The following is a 21,939-nucleotide window of genomic DNA, read 5'->3' as shown; positions in this document are numbered from 1 at the left end:
TTGACACTGGAATGCTGCTCCGGGGCAAAAGGAGTGTAAATATTAGCAGGGTGGGACAATTCTTGAGGTTTAGTGTGATCAGTATGATAGCAATGCATTCTGGGAGTTGCAGTTGATTGAGTGATTTGTGATGTTTGATAATCTGGTATGCTGCAAGTGAGATTTTTGGTTATGCATCATTGATTCATGGTTGAATTGGTGGTTTGATTACTGTGATTTTTGTGTACTTGTGATGAAGACGTTTTGGTTTTGTTATTGGTTGATTAGGTAATCAGATTTGTAGTAATCCAAGATCACGCGGTATTGTTGTTGAACTCGTCTGCAAAAGTAGTGTAATTTGCAATGTGTTGCATTCACACAGATAGGGATTTTTCTGAATTAATGAGATTCCTTTGCAGGGTTTTGTGTGAGTAATAGGTTGGTGTAATTTGCTTCTCAGTGCACAGGACTGAGTAGACTAATTAAAGGCGGATTGTCATAAAACAGGAGTCCACTTGGTGTGAGTCGAGTTTGAAAAGTGCAGCAAAGGTACTGGTCTTGTTTCTATTGAATGCGGAAATTCTTTGATCCTGACCCGTTGATTTTTTCCTATTCAGTTTGACCAGAAAATATTTGTTTTGTTTATTTGTGTGTATTCGCTGACAGAGAGGTCTGTACATTGTTTTGGATTTAAAATAAATGAAAATAATGGATGAAGTGTTCAAAACACTTACAGCCCCTAGCCTACCGCTATGGAGGGACGGAAGATTCCTCTGGAGGACTCCCCTGCGTGAGATTTGTTTTGCCTTTTCTTCATCTTAAAATGTATTAGAAGACAAACTTATAACTGATATGAACAGTGTTTACATTGTCCACCATATTAAATGATTTCGTAATACACCATGTGATAATTAGTATTGATGTTTTCTTGTTCTAAATAAAGAATTGTGAGCTTTACACCAATAGACAGTGAGTGCTCCGAGAGACTTCTCACCACGTTGTACCTAAGCAAGGACATCCACATTGGAATACATTTTGAGAGTGACTGAACTCAATGTAATAGTATTATGAGAGTATCTTCAAATGTATTCTGTAGAAAAAGTTTCTTCTTGCTTGCTCCTTGTTGGCGCATCTCCTGAGAACCCTGTACTTGTGCAATAATTTATGAAAACCTTGGTCTAAAGCCTTATAAAACTACGTATCCTCCCCTGTACTATGGACCGCTATTCCTCACTTTGTAAGGTGAATCTATGCAGGATTTTGCATTGAACTTTACTGAGTTCTCTGTACTTATGATCTATATTCTCTATTTTTAACCACGCCCATGCAAGATTTCATGTATTTTTCTTAATAATTCTTTTTATAACCTCCTTAAAATCTTGACCTGTGTCTATCATTCTTGCAGTGATTGCGCCAGTTCTGATTCTTGATTTGGGTTTATCAGAGGGAGAGACGGGCTCAATCAGGGAGCGCCAATGTCCTTACAGGAAATACACTGATCCTGGTTCGAACCGATGGCGCACACGTGGTAAGATTGTATGAAAAAATGGTTAGCACGCTCACAGATCTGGTAGAAGAGCTGATAGTTCCAATTGGATCCAATCAATATTAGTCAAATCCAATTGGCTATAGAACCAACTACTGCACCTTCATGATTCACTTGCCCCCCCCGCGATTCAAATTGACCCCAGTCCCAACCTGATCCTGGTTCCTGAAGACGAGGTAGCCGAAGAAGCTTGGGGATTTGCACTCACTTGAAGGATGAATGAGAAGTGAACAGCATGGCAGTATATGTCGGAAATTGTAGTGTGTTTTGTGATGGAAAGCTGTGGACGGACTTTGATAATTAATATGTGACCTTAGCTCTTGGATTTGTGGTAATAATAGCCATTGTGTTTTTGATAATATTCTTTGATTTTTGAACTTGAGAGGTACCTCAAGTTAAATGTATTGAACTGTTGAACTTTTCCGCTAAGGTGAGGTGTACTGTGAGGCACTATCAGTCACACAAAGACAGGGACGTAACTTTCTCTTGTACAAGTGTAATAATTGAACTCAGTGATGATTCATTCCTTGGTGCATGGAGGTGAGTGTGCTGATTACAGTAATTTCCGCTGGTCAAGAGTCTATGGTTGTGTGAAAGTAAGAGGTATTATTTCCGTTTTAGAGATTTCTGTTTAGACAAGACAGACAAACGAATAATTGTACCAAAGAGGGGTTCAGAAATTCTGGCAGTGTTCCCCCGTTGCGTCATTTTAGTGCCACACAGGGATTGGCTGGTGAACACTGTGATAGGGTGACCTTTGACAGAGACACGCTGGGACTGGTAAGTAGATCATGAATTGACAATTTGCCAGTATGGGAAATCCCTCGTCAAAAAAAGTGAAGGATGAGGAAGAAAAATTTCCCCAGGAAGGTACACCAGTAGGGAGGTGGTGGTGAAGTAAAGGGTACACACATGCATGGGGCTTAGCTAATATTACGAATATACGTCCAAAGATGGAACACTAGAAATCTGACTAAGAGGAACTTTCCATATCACTAGGAGGGAACATTTGAGTCAAAGGATGTATGATTTGAAACATCATCCTATGCCCACACAGTTTGACGCTTTGAATCTTTGAGAGCAGGTGATAATAGAAAAGAAAAGAAAAGGAAAAAATTTGCATTGAGAATCTGTGATTGAGCTCATTCATGGAGAAGTGTGCATGATAATTAGAGGCATAAAAATGGAGGGAAGAAGTAATCAAGACAGTTGGAACCTATCCTTTGATAGAGAGAAAGGAATTAGCAAAGGAAAAGATTTGGGACAAGGGTAAATCTAAAAGTGAGACAGAAGTAGAAAGTGAGGAAGAGGATGCATTCACAGACGAGCTCCAGGTGCACTAAGTGCTACAGCTTTGGTGGTAACTGAGACTAGAATGGACACTGAAAACCGTACAGAAATGTGCGCACTCCTAAGTTATACAGAAACTACCATTTCACTTCCTCTTCATACTTCAGCGTTTTTAGCGATAAGCACACCACCCTTGTTTAGTGCTGCAATCACTCAACTCGCTGACCTAGTTGCTAGTATTCCACTAAGTCAGTCCATTAAAGTGCTCCCCAAAAACGCACACCAAAGCCAGGAGTGATAGCACTAGGACCTCCACAAGAAGAAGGTTTGGCCTGTTCCATGATGGGAAGTCAACTGATTTGTTGCAGTTCCACTAGTTAACCCACCAAGTGCTGGGCACACACCACAGCAACATTATGCCGCTCAGTAGAAAACTGGATTTCGAGAAATTGCTATGGCAATGTGGGGTTGGATTTCTTAAGCCATTACTACAAGAGTTAATTTCTTTACCTGAGCAAAGAAGCAGCAACAGTGATACAAGAGGCACATGCGAAAGTGGCGAAGGTGGGGGATGAATTTGGATCTAATTAACACAGGGAAAGAAGTTGCGGAAGAATGTTAAGTTAATAATGGGTGAAAAGGAACTAAAGTTGCTAAAGCCAAGGAGATTGAGAACCAATGTAAGAGAGTTGATTGAAAACATTAGGGATTGGAGCGAGACCAACAAGCTTAGAGAGGTGTGGTCCAAGAAGGAAACGGTAAAGATGAGATGAAAGAAAGAGGTTGCCAAGGAGGATGAGAAAGAAGCTGTAGCAGGGTCAGTGAAGTAATACCCTTTGAGTTAAGTACGGGGAGGAAAATACATACTTGTCCTGTGGTCCTGGACACTTCACAAATCCTCTTCTGAAGCTAAGAGGAAACCCCAATAAGTGATATACACCGATGGACTGAATTATAACCATTTCGAAAGTCTTGTGGAACTACATGGATGTGTTGCTTGAGGTGGCAATCCCAAAGGATCCTATAGGCAGAATGTAGGAGAGCATTAGAATGGCTGCATAGGAGCCCCCTAGGGTAGCAGGAACAAACACACTTTCACTCCTGGTCAAAACCAAGTAAGAGGAAGTCATAATACATGTAAAGATGAAGGTTCCCCAAGGAGAAATAAATTGGCCCGAGATGTTTCAAACCTCTTACGAACCTAAAGAGTCTGTGTACGCATTTTTCAAGAATTTGCTGCAGGTGTACATGTAGCATAGTGGATCCATTGGTAGATAACATGGGAGGGTTACTTGCCTTTTGTGCAAGAGATAAGACCTGAAATGAGCAATCAGATTGTCCAAGGTGTCCTTTGCTGGCAAAGTAAGCCCCTCGACGAGATCCTGAAGTATGCAAAATATTGCAGTGATATGCTTGAAGCTAAGCAAAATGGGATAAAGGAGAACTACATGATAGCTCAGACTTAATTAGGACAGAATGGAGGAATGAAGGGATCTAAGTTACACCTTCAAGGCCCTGAAATTGACCCCAGTATCAGAATGAACAAGTAAGGAGTGCCTGTGACATATGGAGGGAATGCCCCGGGGATGGGAAGAGGTCAAGGTAGTACTTCGGGTAGCCCATTAAATCCTAGATTGGGGCATTTGGGATATGGATGCTAGTAGCAAATGGGATACTAGCCCCAACAGCTATTCCGCCCCTGAGGTGACCACTTCCTGTAAAGTGGGGCACATTTTCTACCCAGAAGCCTCTATTTTGTCACTTTCAAAATGGCAGAAACCTTCCTTGGCTGTAGAGACCAGGTAGCCCACCCTAGGGGTGTGGCTAGCCTTCTGGGGGTGTACAACTCCTGACTACTAATTTTCCTGCCCGCCTGGTTTGCAAATGCGTCTGGGGCAGGGGCTTGCCTTTTCCTCCTCTGGGAGGACTTTCCTCCAAACACGTCTACAAGTCCTGTCTGGATGAGCATTGAAGAGGCCTTTGTCCAGTGATGTTGGTCACTAACACTGCTGCCAAGTATGCTGGTCTGCCAAACTGGATACATACCTCCCATAGCAAAAGGGTAAGATGAGATGATGAGGAAGCTGAGCCAACATTCACTAATTCTTGGAGTCACCCTAGGTTCAAAATTTCTGAGACTTCAGAAGAACACAAGTTTGAGAGCTCACAGTCTTCCAGAGCAGAGCATCAACAGGAACAAGAGCCAGGTAATGGTTTTGTCCTCCCAGCTACAGCTGTCATACCAACCACAGGATTATGAAAACGTTTTCAAAGAGACAATGAAAACTCATGGAAAGCTGAATCAAACCAGCCTAAGTAAAGATAGCAGGAATAAGAGAGTGGTAAGGCTCAAAGAACTACCACCTCAGGGTGAACCTGAGTCATCAGAGCCAGAAATCTCAAGCACGTCTAAGGGGCATGGCTTAGCTGAGGAAGGCTGGCCAAACGATGCAACAAGCCAGCAAACAGGATAAGGCCAGAGATGATAAGGGAAGTTAGCGAGTCAGAAGAACCAGAACCTGCTGATCAATGTTAGACTGGGGATGAAAGCATAGAATTGCCTAAGTCTCTCTCCCTCTCCTTCTCTCCCTCTCTCTCTCTCAGAGTCAATCGAAAGTACTCAGGTCTGGATTGGACATATCTTGTGAAAAATCAATATTGAATCTGATGATTGCCTGCCCAAAATTGACCAAAATTGACAAACCTCCCTGAGTTTGGAACAAATTGCACAAGGAGTTCATTTGAGAAGTTCACAGGCAATCATCAAAAAGGACAATTAGCAAGCTAGGGTAATGGTCAGAGGACATTAAGAGCCTTAGGCATCCAGATGATGCAGAATAAAAATCATCATAACTTTTGAGATAGGGTAGTGACAAAAGGGTAGGGAACAGAGGACTAAGTTCTTCACTCTGAGATTATGGACATTTCCTTGATTTTGATTTAGGGTAACATGGTGGTTGCCATTTCTGTTTCTATGGTTAGGTGGATGTTGGACATTTGTCCGCTGGGTAGACGTATCTCTCATAACGGATAAACACTATGATCAAGCTTGTTAGTAAACCAGTGTATGAAACAAGTTCCACAGCATGAGAGTCTCTAAAGCAGAGGCCTTCAAACTTTTTGATGCCGAGACCCCCCTGTCAAAATTTGTTAGGCGTAAGGACCCCTTCTGACAAAAAATTCTAGACCCATTACTCCTCATCATTGACAACTATCAACAACATAAACGCCCCCAATTCCCACAGCAAATAACTTTTACGGTGGGGAAATAATATTAAACAGTGTGTAGCAAACCAAAGTTCAGTGAGCGTGAAGTGTACTCAAAGGTGTAGCTAAAAACAAAGGGCCTCATTTATGAAGAATTGGCATAGGGCAGCACCGCAAGTATTCTTGCTGCGCTGCCCTATGCCAATGTGAAAGGGCAGGAATGCACAGTATTTATAAAATAGGGTGCATTCCTGTCCTTTTCCCTTGTGTTGGTGCACAACTTGTTGCCTAGCACCAACATAGGCAGGATTGTTTTTTTACAGGAAGCGGCACGTTCCTTCACAACACAATCCTGAGAGAAGTTTTCCTCTTTCTATGTGAGCTGCAGAATGTAGCACACATGGAAAGAGGAAAATACGAGGAGAACTGAAAACATTTCTCCTTGTTATGCCTCTGCTGGGGAGGCGTCCTTTTTTGGAGCTTCTCCAGGTTTACAAGATTTTGTAAATATGGGGCAGCATCAAAATCCACGGTGTTGCATTGGAACCCCACACAAAACCCATGGAACCCCTCCTTGATGCAGAGTAAGACAGCGCAGTGACTTGTCTTATATCTATGAGGCCATGCAAATCCATGCAGGTGGCTTTGCCCCACATTGCAGGTATGATTGAGACACTTGCGCCGCCGGAGTCTAAAAAAAATAGATGATGTGGCGATGCAAGCCTCTTATAATTAAGCCCCAAGATATTCTGCACCTTTTTTAGGTCTATCATCATCAGATTACAACATATAAAAATATAGGCAGCGTAAATTTTAAAAGTTGTTACTCAGTGGGAAATGCACTGTAGTAGATTATGAAACCTCTATTAGGTAATGCAGTGCAGAGGTCTGTGTGTAACCAGAGAGCCACAGAATTAAATCTTGATTTGCGCAGTGGAGAATAGTGGCGTGTATTTTTAGTGCTATGAGGTTACAGCATGTCAATCTAAAAATCAATAAGGGAATTGTAAGTGCGCTACTCACCTGTGAGGGTCTCGAAGCACTTATGGGGGGGGGGGTCCGCAGATCTGTTAGCCAAAGAGCCAGGTCTTGAGGGTCCTCCTGAAGGTGTTCAGGGAGGGGGCGTATCTGATGTCTGCCGGTAGCTCGTTCCAGGTCTTGGCTGCAATGTGAGAGAAGGCTCTTCTGCCTGCCCTGGCTCTGTGTGACAGAAAGCACTGTGAATATGTAAGTCATTCTTTTATACTTGCATTACACACAGTGTAAGATAGACTACTACAAAATGCACAAAAAGTTTTACGATAAAATGGTGCTTCCGAAATGTAGATTATAGTAATACCAGTGCGTATGGAATTCAATTTTTCTTTTTTTTAGCATTACTGTCCCTTCAACACCTCCTTAGGGATACTAAGGGCTGTATAAATGCAGTTACAATTAAAAGCATGCACATAACAGACAGTTGTTAACTCTTTTCACTAGCACTCAAAAACCCCAAATCTTTGTCATCCCAAAGCTTGGAGTGATTGCATCAATTAAACTCAGTACTCGCTCCCAAGCCCCCTTTACACTTGCAGCTTAACTAATAGCGCACATTTGCATTTCAAGCAGGCAAGCAGGCATCCTGGCATGAAGACTTTTCACATACAAGACACTCAATTGATGAAACTTCAACTGATAATGATCTAAATTAGCCATCCCAGGCCGGCTGTCTTTTTGCAAAAGGAAATTAAACATTTTCAATTGCAGGCAGAAGTGAAGCTGGGAAATGCAGGACCCCCTTGCCAGGACTCCACACTCGCCTGCCAGGACTCCACGACCCCCCTGGGGGTCGCGCCCCAGAGATTGAAGACCTCTGCTCTAAAGCTATAACATGCATTTCCACATGCTAGCTGAGTCTATGAAGGTAATGCAGGTAGAAGATTGTTTTGTGTGTTCCTACCTTCCAGCTCCTGCAGCTGAAGAAAGGGCATTTTATTTATTTGCCTCTGTCCTACTCTTTCTCCTGCTCTGTCTTTCTAAACCTATACTATCAGCAGAATTCTATTAAGCTGTTTTATTCTGATTATGATAAACGTTTAGAAGATGTATCAATTGTGACCAATGCAAATTTGTATTTGTGGGTTACTAAACATATTTTTCATCCTTACAAAGCCTTGATGTCAAGGGACCAGCATGAGTATGTGATGAACTTCTTTACTCCCTTGATTAACATGACCACCACTAAGGAAAGCATGCATAATGTAACCTGCAGAATTAGCAAAGACAAGACAATTTTCATAGATGAGTTGAATGAGAGGATAGAAAAGAGGAAAGGAAAGCTAATTCAGAACACATTATTGGAAAAGGTAAGGAGATTTTAATGGGACCACCCCGAAGGTTGAGCATTGACGGTGCCAAGCAGAGATCCTTATGTGTGATAAGGAGGCAAGAGAAAGAAACTGTCAAGATATTGGGGTGGAGCGAATGCGAGCAGTTTCTTAGTCAAAGGTAAGACCTTTGCCAAATTAGAGATGAGTATCAAAGGCATCTATTTTATACGTGGTAAGTCACTGTTGGACTTGGCCCTTTTTGTAGGGTCATCCCTGAACTTTTTGCCTTCCTCCTGTATTTTGTCTGACCTGTTTTTGTTGGTTTTATGAATCTGGGCATTTTACCACTGCTGATCAGTGCTAAAGTGCATATGCTCTCCCTATGGTAAATTGATGTATGGATTAGTGATTCCATGATTGGCTGATTTGGTTTACTTGTCAGACCCTAGTACAGTGCACTGAGTGTGCCCAGGGCTTGTAAATCAAATGCTTCTGGTGGGCTTGGAGCACTGGTTGTGCCACCCACAGAAGCAGCCTGTAAAAGTGTGTCTCAGGTCTGCCATTGCAGAGCCTGTGTGCAGTCTGGTACTGCCATGCTGACTGGGCAAGTGCACCCACTTGCCAGTCCCTAAACTTTCCCTTTTCTTCGTATCAGACACCCCTATGGTAGGCCCCAGGGCAGGGTGCATTGTAAGTATAAGGTAGGGCAAGCCCTGGTGTGTGTGGCATGCCCTAATAGTGAATTACAGCCATTTTCGTTTTTTACTATTGCAAGGCTACCTGTTCCACATAGGCCAGAATGGGCAGTTTGATTATTACATCTTATAATCCTAACTGACTCAGGGAACATGGTAGAAATTTGAGTTTAGTATGCCTGAACTCAGAATGATAAAATACATCTTTTAGTGAAGTTGGTTTTAACATTCTGTGTTTGAAAATACCACTTTTAGAAAGTAGTTTTTTCTTGTCTAACCATCCAAATCTACCTCTCCTAGGTTGTGTATTCCTTGTCTGCAGTTTGAGTGACAGGGGCTGGGGGATTCCAGGAGACAGGGTGAGTCAGCAGAAGGCTAAATAGAGAGATCTGCATCTAGATGGGTGGGAGGAGTTGCACCTGGGACCTGAATAGGGGTGTGCCTTCCCTCCACAATGCTGGCTCCACCTCCTGTGGTGCGTTTGATGTCTCTGCCATGCACTCTGAAAGGTAAAAAGAAGTCTTGTCAACAAAATGCTCCAGGACTGACCAGAACTGGTTTGGACTAGGCAAAGGCCTCTCTGCCTTCAGAGAACAAAGAGAAACTGAGTATAAATATTGGGACCCAAACCCAAGAACTTTAGATCACTTTTGGGAAACAAGAAGAAACCTTTGCTGAGGAGAGGAACCAGAGAGACTGAGGAGAGACGATCCCTAAGCTTGAGGGATTGGCCTGCAGTGGTTGCCTGACTGCCAAAGAGAGGAGAAAGGAACTTTGTGTGTACTTTATTCAACTTGTGAAGGATATCCAAGGGCTTGAGAAAGAGCTTGCCTCCTGCTGAAGTCTCAGGGACAACAGACTTCAACCACCAGCTCCCCAAGAGTTCTTTGGAAGTGCCTGCAGTTGTGTTGGGCTTTCTGAGGGACTACGTGTCGCAAGGAGCTGGTAGTGCGACTCACGAAGAATAAGCGTGTAGCCGTCGCAGACGCTGTTGTTGCATCACTGAACAAGGGTGTCATCGCTGTAGCTGTCGCATCGCGGAATCGTCTTGCAACACCGAAGAAGCGTGTCGCCGCCGCTGTCGTCGCATCACTGAAGAAGGGTGTCACTGCTGTAGCTTTCGCATTGCATCGCAGAAGCGTCCTGCATCACCGGAGAAGCGTCTCGCCGCCGCAGCCACTGTCGTCACATCACTGAACAAGGGTGTCGCCGCTGTAGCTGTTGCATCGCATAGCAGAAGCGTCTTGCATCACCGGAGAAGAGTGTCACCGCTGTTGTCGCATCACTGAACAAAGGTGTCGCCACTGCCGTTGTAGCATTGCCCCGCCGAAGCGTCTTGCATCACCAGAGAAGCGTGTCGCAGGGCCTGTCGCGGCGCAGAAGAATCGTTGAGTCGCCGTACGGCCATCAGGCGTGCACGCATCGTGTCGCATCAAGAAGAAGACGCCATCTTTGTTTCATTGCACCGGATCTTCATCGCATCACGGCGTTGCGGGCTGCATCGCCGCGGAAGCGCAGTCAGAAACCGACGCATAACCATTCCTACGTATAAGGAACCGACGCATCACCTTCCCTGCAACACTTTCGTTGTATAGCGTTACGCATCCAATGGTACAATGAACTCAATGTTTCGCATTTTAACATCTAAAGAGAACTAAGCTAATTCTACCATTTTAAGTACAGTGTTGTGGATTTTTGTCGTTTGTGGTCTTCTGTTAAATCTATATAGAGAATACTTATTTTTGATATCAAACGTGTGTGGTGTCAATCTGTAGTGTTGTCACTTGGTTACTATATGTGGTCACAAATGCTTTACACGCTGCCTCTGAGATAAGTCTGTCTGCTCGTGCCAAGCTACCAAGGGGGTGAGCAGGGGTTATTTTAGGAGTGCACCCCCTTACCCTGACTAGACGCAAGGGTCCCTATTTGTCAAAGGTACCTACCTCTGCCAACTGGAGACCCCCAAATCTAACAGTCACCTTATTTCCAGTTGCTAAATAAATGGGTAGGTAGTTGTTACGCAGCTTTAGTGTTCCCTGGAATCTATCACACTAACAAGGTTCGAGTCTCGGTAACGACGCTGAACATCCTGTGATTCTGGGCAAATCACGTAATCTCCCTGTGCCTAACAAAAAAAAAAATAATGTGTGTCCTCATGTAACGTAACGTAACTGGTGCTATGTAAAGCACTCTGATACCTGATTGGATTCGGGTCAAGCTCGCGCTATATAAAACTCTGCAAAAAAAAAAAAAAGCTAGATTTTTCTCTTGATCATTACATAAAACAAAGTAAGCAATGCTGTAAGCAGATTATTAGTGATATTTTTGGTGCACTCATACCATTGATAGGAGTTTCATTGAATGATGTTAAGATTGGAAGTCTATCAACTTTAGTAGATCAGCATGCAACTAATACATTAGGAGCTTTAGCAGTCATTAATATGGAATTGCTTGCTATAAGAGCTAAGATTATGCAAAACTGTCTTGAGTTGGATTTGATCCTGGCAAAGGAAGGCGGAGTTTATAAGGCCATTCACACTTGGGAATGCTATGCTTACAACCAGATAATAGATAACCAGCTTGGTAGTTACATTTCTAACATTACAAACACTATGCATGAACCAACCGAACTGAAAGAGCAGTTGTGTGGGAAGGCATAGGCTTTGTATTTGGGTCTATCGGAAGAGGCTATTCTAAGATTGAAGTGTGGCTTGGTAGTATAGATTGCAATGCAAATGTGCTTCTCATACTAAAAGTTCGCAAAGGGATTTCATCAAGCGATGGGATGAACTGTGGGCTAAATAAGATGTCAGCAACAAGAGTAAGAAAAAGAAAGAAACTTGATGTAAAAGGTTGAAGAAATGCAAAGTGATCTCTATGACAAGCTTAAAGACCTGGGAGAATCCAAAGAAAAGAACCCAAAGTTGATGAATGCTGTACTGTAATAAAGATGTAGTCCCTGATTACTAGTTCGGTGGTCCTTGGGATGTTTGTGGTTTTACTACTTAAGTATAAGTATAGGACATCAATATTTTTGTGATCGATATTTAATTTCCGATATTTTTGTGTTTCGCTATTGTATGGATTGATGTTATGTCAGTGATCCCTTGGTACGTTTATGAGAAACTGGTTAGCATGCTCACACCTATGTATGAAATGTTAATGAACGTTGGACTGTATACATATACCTGGATTGGAAACTTGTCATGAATATAGTGCTGATGATAAGAACTTGCAATTTCCTTTAGAGGGCACCTTTAATATTAGAAAGCTCGATGTCTTGAGGCAGACAATAAATGAGCGGAAGCCACTACCTAGACCTACAAAATTTAAAGCGTTAAATAAGTGGCTACAGAGAAAATGAAGAAACAGTATAAGGGTTAACTGAAGGAGTGGCTTGAAAACATGTGGGACATTCAGGAGAGATATTGGAGAGAGTATATAGTAGAAGGAGTGAGTTCCAGCAATAGTGATTTATAAAACAGTCAAAAAGAAAGCTGTTGAGAGTGACAGAGATAAACAAGACAAAAAATAAGATTCATATCAGGAGGCTAACTTTGTTTATGATCGTTTGAATTCTAGATGTCTTCTGTACACATAAGCACAAGTGGTCTCAATGCTCATATCTAACATGGGTGCATCAGGGGAGCCGAGTATGAGTGCACAGGGATTGATGTTGCTTGCACTGAAAAGTGCAAGCAGATTAGCGGGTGCAAGTGCTCCACCTAAGAATACATTGAAAGCTATCCTTTTACTAGTAGACCTATTGCAGCTGCCTTTCGTGCTATTTCTGGTACCATGTCTACTTCTGCTCATACTATTGTCTTTACTATTTTGCCGAATAATGCTTCCTCTTCTCCCAAACCCATTGTCTACCGCAAAGGAAGGGAAACTAAAATTGCAATTTGAAGATTACACTTGGCGATATTTTACAGGGAATTGTTGATTTGGACAGGCAAATGTCATACAATGATAATCAAGTTAGATATCTGATCAGAGAAGCAGCAAGGTGTGTGAATGAAGCACATGATAAACTTGAGGAATTAGCTGGTGGATATAAGGTTGATATAAGGTTGATATAAGCAGAACAAGAAGTGCACAGAAAAGTTAAGTTCACTTTGTCACTGTTTGAGTGCCACATAAATAGTTAAACAGGTGCCTCTAAGCTAAGCCTCACTGCTTTTCTGCCAAACTGCCAGAGTGTTAAGCACACATCTTACATGTGATTGATAGAGCGCTTACAGCACTCTAAATTGTATGGGTGCATTATACTCATGGTTGAAACGCACTCACATGTATTTTGTCATTTGCAGTGTTTTATAATTATTAAGATGCATTTATTCACGTTCTAGTAGCACTGATTTTGTAGTGTGCGCATTCAAGTAGGATTTTATATGTATTAGAGACATTTATAATTCCTGTATGTGTAATGTGCAGGATGAAATTATACTCATGTAATGTAATTGTGTTTAGTTTAAGTTGCCCAACTGTTGTTGTTAGTTTTGTTTCTCCTTGGTTGCTTAAGAAATAATTAAATGAATCCGTTTTGTGCTCGAAGACAGTATGTTCTCCTCCTACTGCAGGTGCAGGAATGTGGCCTCGTTATTCTTAGATTTAAGGAGATACCCGGAATGTCTTTGAGGAAGTCTGGAAGGTGAGAAGGGAGGACTCCTTTCGTGCCTGGCCTATCTGAAACCCAAGACCACTGGAAGACAAAGACAATTTAATTAAAGCTCCTGTGGAAAGCTACCGAAAACATTGCAATGGAAAGTTTTATCACATCACGTATTAGGGCTGAACTTGGTCTTTTTGTATGATGTATAGGGACAGATTCGAGAGACTTCTGCTAACTTTCGGAGGAGTACGAGCTCTATAGCTTTAAGCTATTAGACCCATTTGACGTGAATACTTCTTAGGAAGTCACACATGCTGACACCTTTGAGGTATGACAAAAGAGAGATTGGTAGGATCCTCATTTAGAGTAGTGTAGGGAAAGATATTTTTGTTTTTGTTTTCCTCCCAGATGAAAGGAGAATTGGACTCAGCTTCTATTCTATGCTGTTTTCTGATTTTGGAGTTCATCACTTTATGCCTTTCATGCCGAATGAATTATATTCATAGACTCGGCTCTGTATTGATTTTCATGTTTATATATACTCTGATATTGAGGTGTGTTTATATTCAATTATTTTTGGCCTTATAATAAATCCACAAAATTGAAATTCAAAGTCTGTGGTCCTTTAGAGTATGACAAAATTGACGGTATAACCTTGAATTGTTTTACTCCCCTCCACCACTATTAGCAAGCAAATAATGACCATCAGTCTTAATTGTAGCAGAGAAAATAGGGAATACAAGTTGGCGTAATCAAATGGTAGCAGAAGATGGTCTGCTTCTAAAAGTTAGGGTAGAAAAGAGAAATTAGATTAGGATCGGAGGAATAAAAGAGCTGTAGACAGAGTAGAAGACGGTGAAGTTGATGGAGGTCGGCGAACGTTGACGGTGTGGCGGAAACAGTGGTAGCGTTAGTACGAATCTGTGTGGTGTGTTAGATTGCAGTGATGAAGTAATTGTGTGATGTCTTGCGGAGTTGGGATGTATGTTGAGTGATTGTGGGTTTATCGGTTTACTGGTCCGGACACGTGCGGATCAGGAAGTTTGGTTAGCGGACTCAAGAGAAGTCCAAGATCCCGGGAAAGTTATGTATTTGTAATTGTCTGATCAAAATTGTGGGTGTCGTGAAGCTCTATCGACGATCCACTGGTGATAGGGAACTTTGTGTGAATGCAGGAGTACGTCGCGGTAGAAAGCCTCAGGTACCGGGGATGGACTACGGCGATCGAATGATCAATGCAGGTTGGGCCTCACAGTGGATGAATGTTCTTGTAAGAGTGTTCTTTCGATCTTTTAGTGGACGGACAATTACTTGTTTTATGTAACTGTCAGTTATTGGGACTGTGTTAGGAGCAGTTACTTGGTTTAATAACTTTGGATATACAGTTACTGGTAGTGTGAATGTGTGAGCGAGTGTATGAGGTGAAATTGTAAAGGCGGGTGAGACGCTGCGAGGAGTAAGCAGTGACGTCAGTGTGTGTCGCGCTGGGATTGGTTGGTTCGTGAAACATTGTGCTGGGATTGGTGGAAGTTCGTCCGAAGTCGAATTCGGTTGCAAATAATTGATTTTCATGATGAGATGTTTTTAAGTGTTGTGAGATTTGTGTAGAGGTGACACAGAGGTGGTGACTCGAGTAGGAGAAGAAGCGCCACAAGAGGACACCCTGGCACAATATATGGCAACAAATGTAGGACTACACACTATAGTGTGGCTTCAAAAGTGGCATAAAATTACAGAGAAGGAGGGAGAATTGGCTTTCCCTCGAAAAGCGATACGCTGCACTGATAGGTTAACCACTTCATCCAATAGCAAAACGCCACTTTAATAAAGCGGTACACGTAGCCTAACGCCATTAGAGCAACGCAATCCCCACACGTTATGCTCTAGAATTGCACCAATTAGAAGGCACCGCTCAAAAAGACGAAAACCAATATATAGACGGGATACACAGAGATACATTGTTTCAACCATCATCCACAGAGCCCGGTCGACATCGAAAACGCGTCTAGCACAAAGGTAAGCCTGCTCGCTATTTAATATAACCTCAAAACTTTGATGATAGATTACGCGACTGATTTACTAAGAGCCAGCTTGACACTGTTAACACTTTAGATATCTACATAAGTCTTCTCCATCTTTATATAATCGTCCACCATCCGCTTTGCGCGTAGATATAATGTGACCGCGTCCTCTTGTAACATTCTAACACAGCATCGTATAACGTTATTCGAAACGACACGGTCTACTTTTCAAGCGTCTCTAATGCTAAAGTAAGCCTGTTTAAATCGATCGATAGACATTCGTACATTTGATGCAACACGACCACGCCCTGCTAACAACTATCAAACGCTGTATGTTCAAACAACTCTATAATGATATCCATCGCGCATACATGAATCACATTAAAACATCTGATTCAAGTATTACCCAAAGAGCGACACTCTTCCCCACACGGCAGACTACTAGCGGCATATATATTTTTTTGTACTAACAACACAGTAATTATTCTGATTCTCACATCTTCCCCCCACATTATAGTTTAACTTCATCCGTGTTACTTCCAACTCCTAGGTTATATCATACCTGCTACGCCTCCACTGCCACTGTTTTATACATCAACCATTTTATCAAGACTCGGCACTTGCAAGAACTTATTATATACCAGGTAATGCGGCAACCACATTAACTACAAACTTAACCTCACAATTTGGTTTAGATATATATAACAGTCATCTGAACATCCCCGTGCTTTCATTTGCTAGGTTTTAACATATATATGAACTGCTTGCAATGAAGTATTAAAGAACTGTCATCCATTTGCAAACTTCCACCGAATAAGGTAACGCAATAACAGCACTAACTAGAAACCCAGCTGTGCTGTTTCATCCACTTTTAAACATCAGCTAGTTATATATTCTCTAATTCCTATCGCCTTAGGTTGTGCTATTTTCATGGATTTATCGGAATGCAGAATATAAAAGAATAGCCATCCCCTCTCAATACCAACTATAATTGAATGAATAAACATCAATCAAGGTATCAATCACCATTATCTAAACTAGAGTAAATAAGATGGCTTCTAATAAAAACAGCTAATCATAACAATATGTTCTACATTAATAGGTATTCACTCACAAGAAAAATAACCTACTTAAATTCCTGGAAACCCCACCTTTGAACCTTGGAGCACAGGTAGACATGTAATGAATTATCCTCTGTCTTAAATTAATGGAGAACACAACTATCTGCTCTATATTTTCTCACTACTCCTTCTTCTTGTAAAAATTACTACTAATTAGCAATATGCTGAAAAGTTAAAGAATGAAATATATTGTTTCAATAGTTCTATTGTATCTGGATGATAGTGACATTACAGATATTGTTCTCTTCTTTATGTGATTGAACTCAGTATTGTTGTAACAAAGTCACAGCTATAATCTTGTGATCGAAGGCATACCATCTGTTTATTAAATCAAATAATTTAGTCAGACTTGAGATATGTTAAACTCAATAATAAGAGAAATTGTAACAAATATATTGGCAGTGACGAAATATGATTTAGAATTTTTATATTTGTTTTTACATTACAGGAATTGTGGCCTTATTTTTCCTGACGAAGGCGTTAACTACGCCGAAACGCGCGTCGAATAACATACAGTTGTGCCACCACATTTGTTTATTCTTCATCCCTATGTAACCCACAATCTATTTTATTATTTGTCATGATTTTTTACTATGTATATAATACATTTGTTTTTAATTGTGAATGTACCAAAAACTTATAATTAAAAAAGAACTACAATTTTCATTTTTCGTCTCACTGCTTAAACTGTTCTGACTACTAGATAGATAAGACTTACAACTGCTACTTACAAGAATTGCCTAGGTTGTTATTTTTCAAACACTTTCCCTCGTTATGGGTCATTTCGTATGGCGGTGCTGTATCAGCTGAGGGGAGTGATGTCTTCTCTGAAACCTCCGCCAAGACGAACACAATTTGAGGCATTAGATGCATGGATGAGAGCAGCAATATCGAAGAGAAGAGAAGCTTCACAGGAAAGAATAAAGAAAACAATGAAGGCATATCAGGATGCCAGATGGGACGCACAGTTGAAGAGATGGAGAGTAGACACCATACAGGGAGAACGACTGTATCCATTCAGGCTGTTAGAAGGAGGGTCAGGAGGAAAAAGTAAGACAGACAAGGAAAGTGATACAGATGACAGCTTTCTTGATAGACTGTTAGCAAAATGTCCTCCACCTTGTGACTCGAGGTCGGAGCCGGAACAGACACAGCGAATAGAGGAAACGTCAGGAGGGGGACAAATGGGTTCAGAGGATCAGACCACCGGAGTAAGAGGGAGGATTTCAGTGGGGACACAAATTCCAGGAGGATCCAGAGGGATAGGGTACCCAGATCATGAGCCAAATTTTTCGAAAGTGCCTAGCTGAGAGTTTGAACCCTAGCTCTGCCGGCACCTAGGGAAACATAGCAAACCTATACATTTTTTAAAACTAAACACACAGGGGAATCCAGGATGGGGTGACTTGTCTGGCTCGCACCAGATTCTGTTACTCAGAATCCCTTGCAAACCTCAAACTTTGTAAAAAAAAAACACATTTTCCTCACATTTCAGCGGTGGAAAGTTCTGCAATCTGCTTGGATCCACAAAGTTCCACCCACAGCCCAATCCCCACAGTATTCAGAGAAAAATGGTACCTCACTTGTGTGGGCAGGCCTAGTGCCCGTGACAGGAAATGGCCTAAAACCCAACGTGGACACACCACATTTTTACAGCGAAAACTGACCCTTTTTTTGCAAAGTGCCTAGCTGAGAGTGTGAACCCTAGCTCTGCCGGCACTTAGGGAAACCTAGCAAACCAATACATTTTTGAAAACTAGACACCCAATGGAATCCAGTATGGGGTTATTTGTCTGGCTCTCACCAGGTTCTGTTGCCCAGAATCCCTTGCAGACCTCAAGCTTTGCTAAAACAAAAACCATTTTTTCTCAAATTTTTGTGTGGGAAAGTTGTAGGATCACCGGGCTAACACACATTTCCCGCCAACCAGCGTTCTCCCAGGTCTCCCGATAAAAATTAGACCTCACGTGTGTGGGTGAGTCAAGTACCCCCAGCAGGCAAGGGCCCTAAATGTATTGAGGAGAGTTCAAAATTACCTATCCCAAAACAACCTGGTTTTACAAGGGGGGTCACCTGGGTTTTTGGCCGCTGGCTCAGCGGCCATCAAAGGAAACCTACCAAACACACACATTTCTGAAAACCAGACACCCTGGGGAGTCTAGTGAGGTATGGCTTGTGTGGCTCCCCTAACATTTCCCTACCCAAAATTCCCTGCAAACCTCACATCTTGCTAAAAAAAATCAAATTTTTCTCAAATTTTTGTATGGGAAAGTTGTAGGATCACCGGGCTGACACAAATTTCCTGGTTTTCACCCTGGAACACCAGTAAAGACCAGGAATGTCGGCTGCACATCAATGTCCTCCTCTAAGACAGTCACTTCAGCTGCACTAAAAGTAGCTTCATCATCCGATGAATCCTCATGGACAGAAAACTCACTGCCAGAATCTTCCACTGCCTCCTCTACCTCAGATGCAGAGTCAGTCTCTGATTAAACATCTAAACCATGGTCAGAGGAAGATTCAACCTGCTGAACAGTAATTCTGAGTCTAGCCAGTCTTCACAAAGAAAGGAGACTTCACAAACAAGTCAACAACAACAAACACTGTGCAAAATAAGTAATAAAAAAAGTGTGGCTTTAGCACAAAGAGCTATATACTCAAAAACAATATGACTCACATGCCAAAGATAGCTACACTCACCAGCACCTACTCTGCAGAGACACAGCAAAAAGCAACAATATCCCACTTGAAAGAAAAAAACAATTACTCATAAGACAACAAAGTACACACTGAGCACTAATGCAAAAAGATTTTTACACTCAAAAAACAGTAGCCAAACATACTTCTATTATTACACAATTTGCAAATAACACATTCATGGGGGGATATTAAACTCATTTAGAGTAAATAGTACAAAAATAATTCTCTTACCAAACACATGCAACTACAGAAACGGCAGAACCATCAGTAAAGAAACCGCAACCTGGAACAGTCTAAAGAGCAAAAGCATTGAACTAGAATACAACGGATAACCGCTGGTGAAAGTGCGCTTTACAAATACTTTTAAACTCAAACTCAAACTCAAATAAAACATTACAATTGCAATTCACAAGAAATGAAACAATTAAAATTATAACACACTATGTCACTACCCAAATGATCAATTTGCCAGATGGGCCTTTAAATAGGGCTGAGAAAAATAAGGATCGGGTGGTGTTTTCTGCCAGGCCAATCTGTCCCCCAGGTGGGGCAGAAAACGGTGGACAGAAATGTGCCCCCCTAGCTAAAAAAATAGATCCCTGGTGCCTAGTAGGGTTTTCTGCCTCCCCCTCCCCCTACGGCAGGAAGGCCAAAAAAAGGGGCAGATATGTCCCCAAGGGGTCAAAAAATACATAAAAATTATTTAACCCCCTTGGTAGCGACCCTTGGCCAAGGGGTCACTTTCATTACATATAAAAGAAAATTCCTGGTATCTAGTGGGATTTTCTGCCCCCCATCCCTGGGGGCAGAAAGGCCAAAAAAAGGCCGATCTACCCCCAGTATGAGGGGGGGAGAGAAAAAACATGCACAAAACATGACCCCCTTTGGAAGCGACCTGTCAAGTTGTGAGACCAGCCACTCACCTGAATTCCAGGAGAGTCTGTGGGGGCGATGCTTGCTCTTCAACCCACCTGGAACAACTCTCAGCGCTACTGATTTACAGGAGCTCTGGCAGTTGCCCCAAAGGGAAGGGGAATTGGAAGAGAGAGAAAACAAGAGAAAATGAGACTGCCACCGTCTGCCACCTGAGCCATCCAGGATCCAAGTTCTTGTGAGCAGGAGTAGCACCTAAATATCAAGAGACTTGATTAACACTCAGTCTATTTCTAAGTAAACAACTTACCTTAACTAAGTACTTGTGACCTTGGAATTACCTCAAAGTATTTAGCAGGGACGAGTGCGGGTATTGCATTTTTCTCTCATAGACTCTGGGAACTGCAGTTTTCTCTCAAAGAATCTGGATAACACAATTATCAAGACAATAAACAATATTTTTTAAACCCTTGTGTACAGTTTCTTTCTTTAACAATTGCCTATTACTTAGAAGCACACTCACCTTAATGATGGCATTAATTTGGCGATGACCTATGACTCTGAATTATTTTAAGCATTTGAAAAGTGAGGATAGAAGTCTAATATCAGCTTAGACTTCTGTACAAATTGTCCCAAAAGAAATAAGCAGCCTTTTTCATTTAAATGCAGAAGCATGAAATTTCAAAGTTTCTCAAAGTCAAAATATATCCTGGTGCGAATTTACAAGTAACTCCAATCAAGGGAAAGGGAGTTGTAATAAACAAGTCACACAGTAATTGAATTTTTGACTTAGCTCTGAACTGTCCGGACGATGTCTTGCTGAAGCCGGCTTTCAGCGGAGAATGAAATTGACACGCTACTTCCTTTTCCTTGTAGCTGACGCATGCAAACAATCAGCTGTTTCAGGAGCGCGTAATGAAGACCGGAGATCAGCTGCTCTCAGAGATACGCCAAGGAGATCCCAACCTCTGCAACAAAGAATCCTCACGAACGCTTCCAGTGGCGGCAACAGAAAGCCAAGCGCCACGTAATGGAGGGTGTGTCTATTTATAGCCTCTGTACGCGTGGTGAGGGAACGTGCAGAAACGTAACATGACAACTACTAGAACACGTGTGGAACATGTGGTGATGACATTCCCCAAGGTGTTTACAAAGCATGCGGGGGGCACAAGGAAATAAATAAAGCATTGGTAAAAGCAAGTATTAATGTACCTAGGAAACACGTGAATTAAACAGTACTTAGGAGAGCAGGAGAACATGATTCAAGCTAATATTTAGAAGGGCAGAAGAACATGATTTATTAATGGACCATTGGGTTGGTTACATATGAAACAGACCATACCGACAGCACCAATATCAGCCCGATTCCTAACAGTCCTCCCCCTCAAAGACCCTACCACTGGCTGTGGTTTAGTGGGATTTCGCAGATGAAACAACCGCACTAACCGGGGAGCATGAACTGAGGATGCAGGTTCCCCTGAGTTTTCTTCAGACCCATAACCTTTACAAGCCAAGAGGTATTGTAAAACCTCCTGTACACGTCTGGAATCAAGTATCCTGGCCACTTCAAATTCCCAAGCGTC

Source organism: Triturus cristatus, chromosome 6 (assembly GCF_964204655.1).
Source record: "Triturus cristatus chromosome 6, aTriCri1.1, whole genome shotgun sequence".
In the NCBI taxonomy this organism is placed as follows: Eukaryota; Metazoa; Chordata; class Amphibia; order Caudata; family Salamandridae; genus Triturus; species Triturus cristatus.
This window is presented reverse-complemented; position numbering follows the sequence as displayed.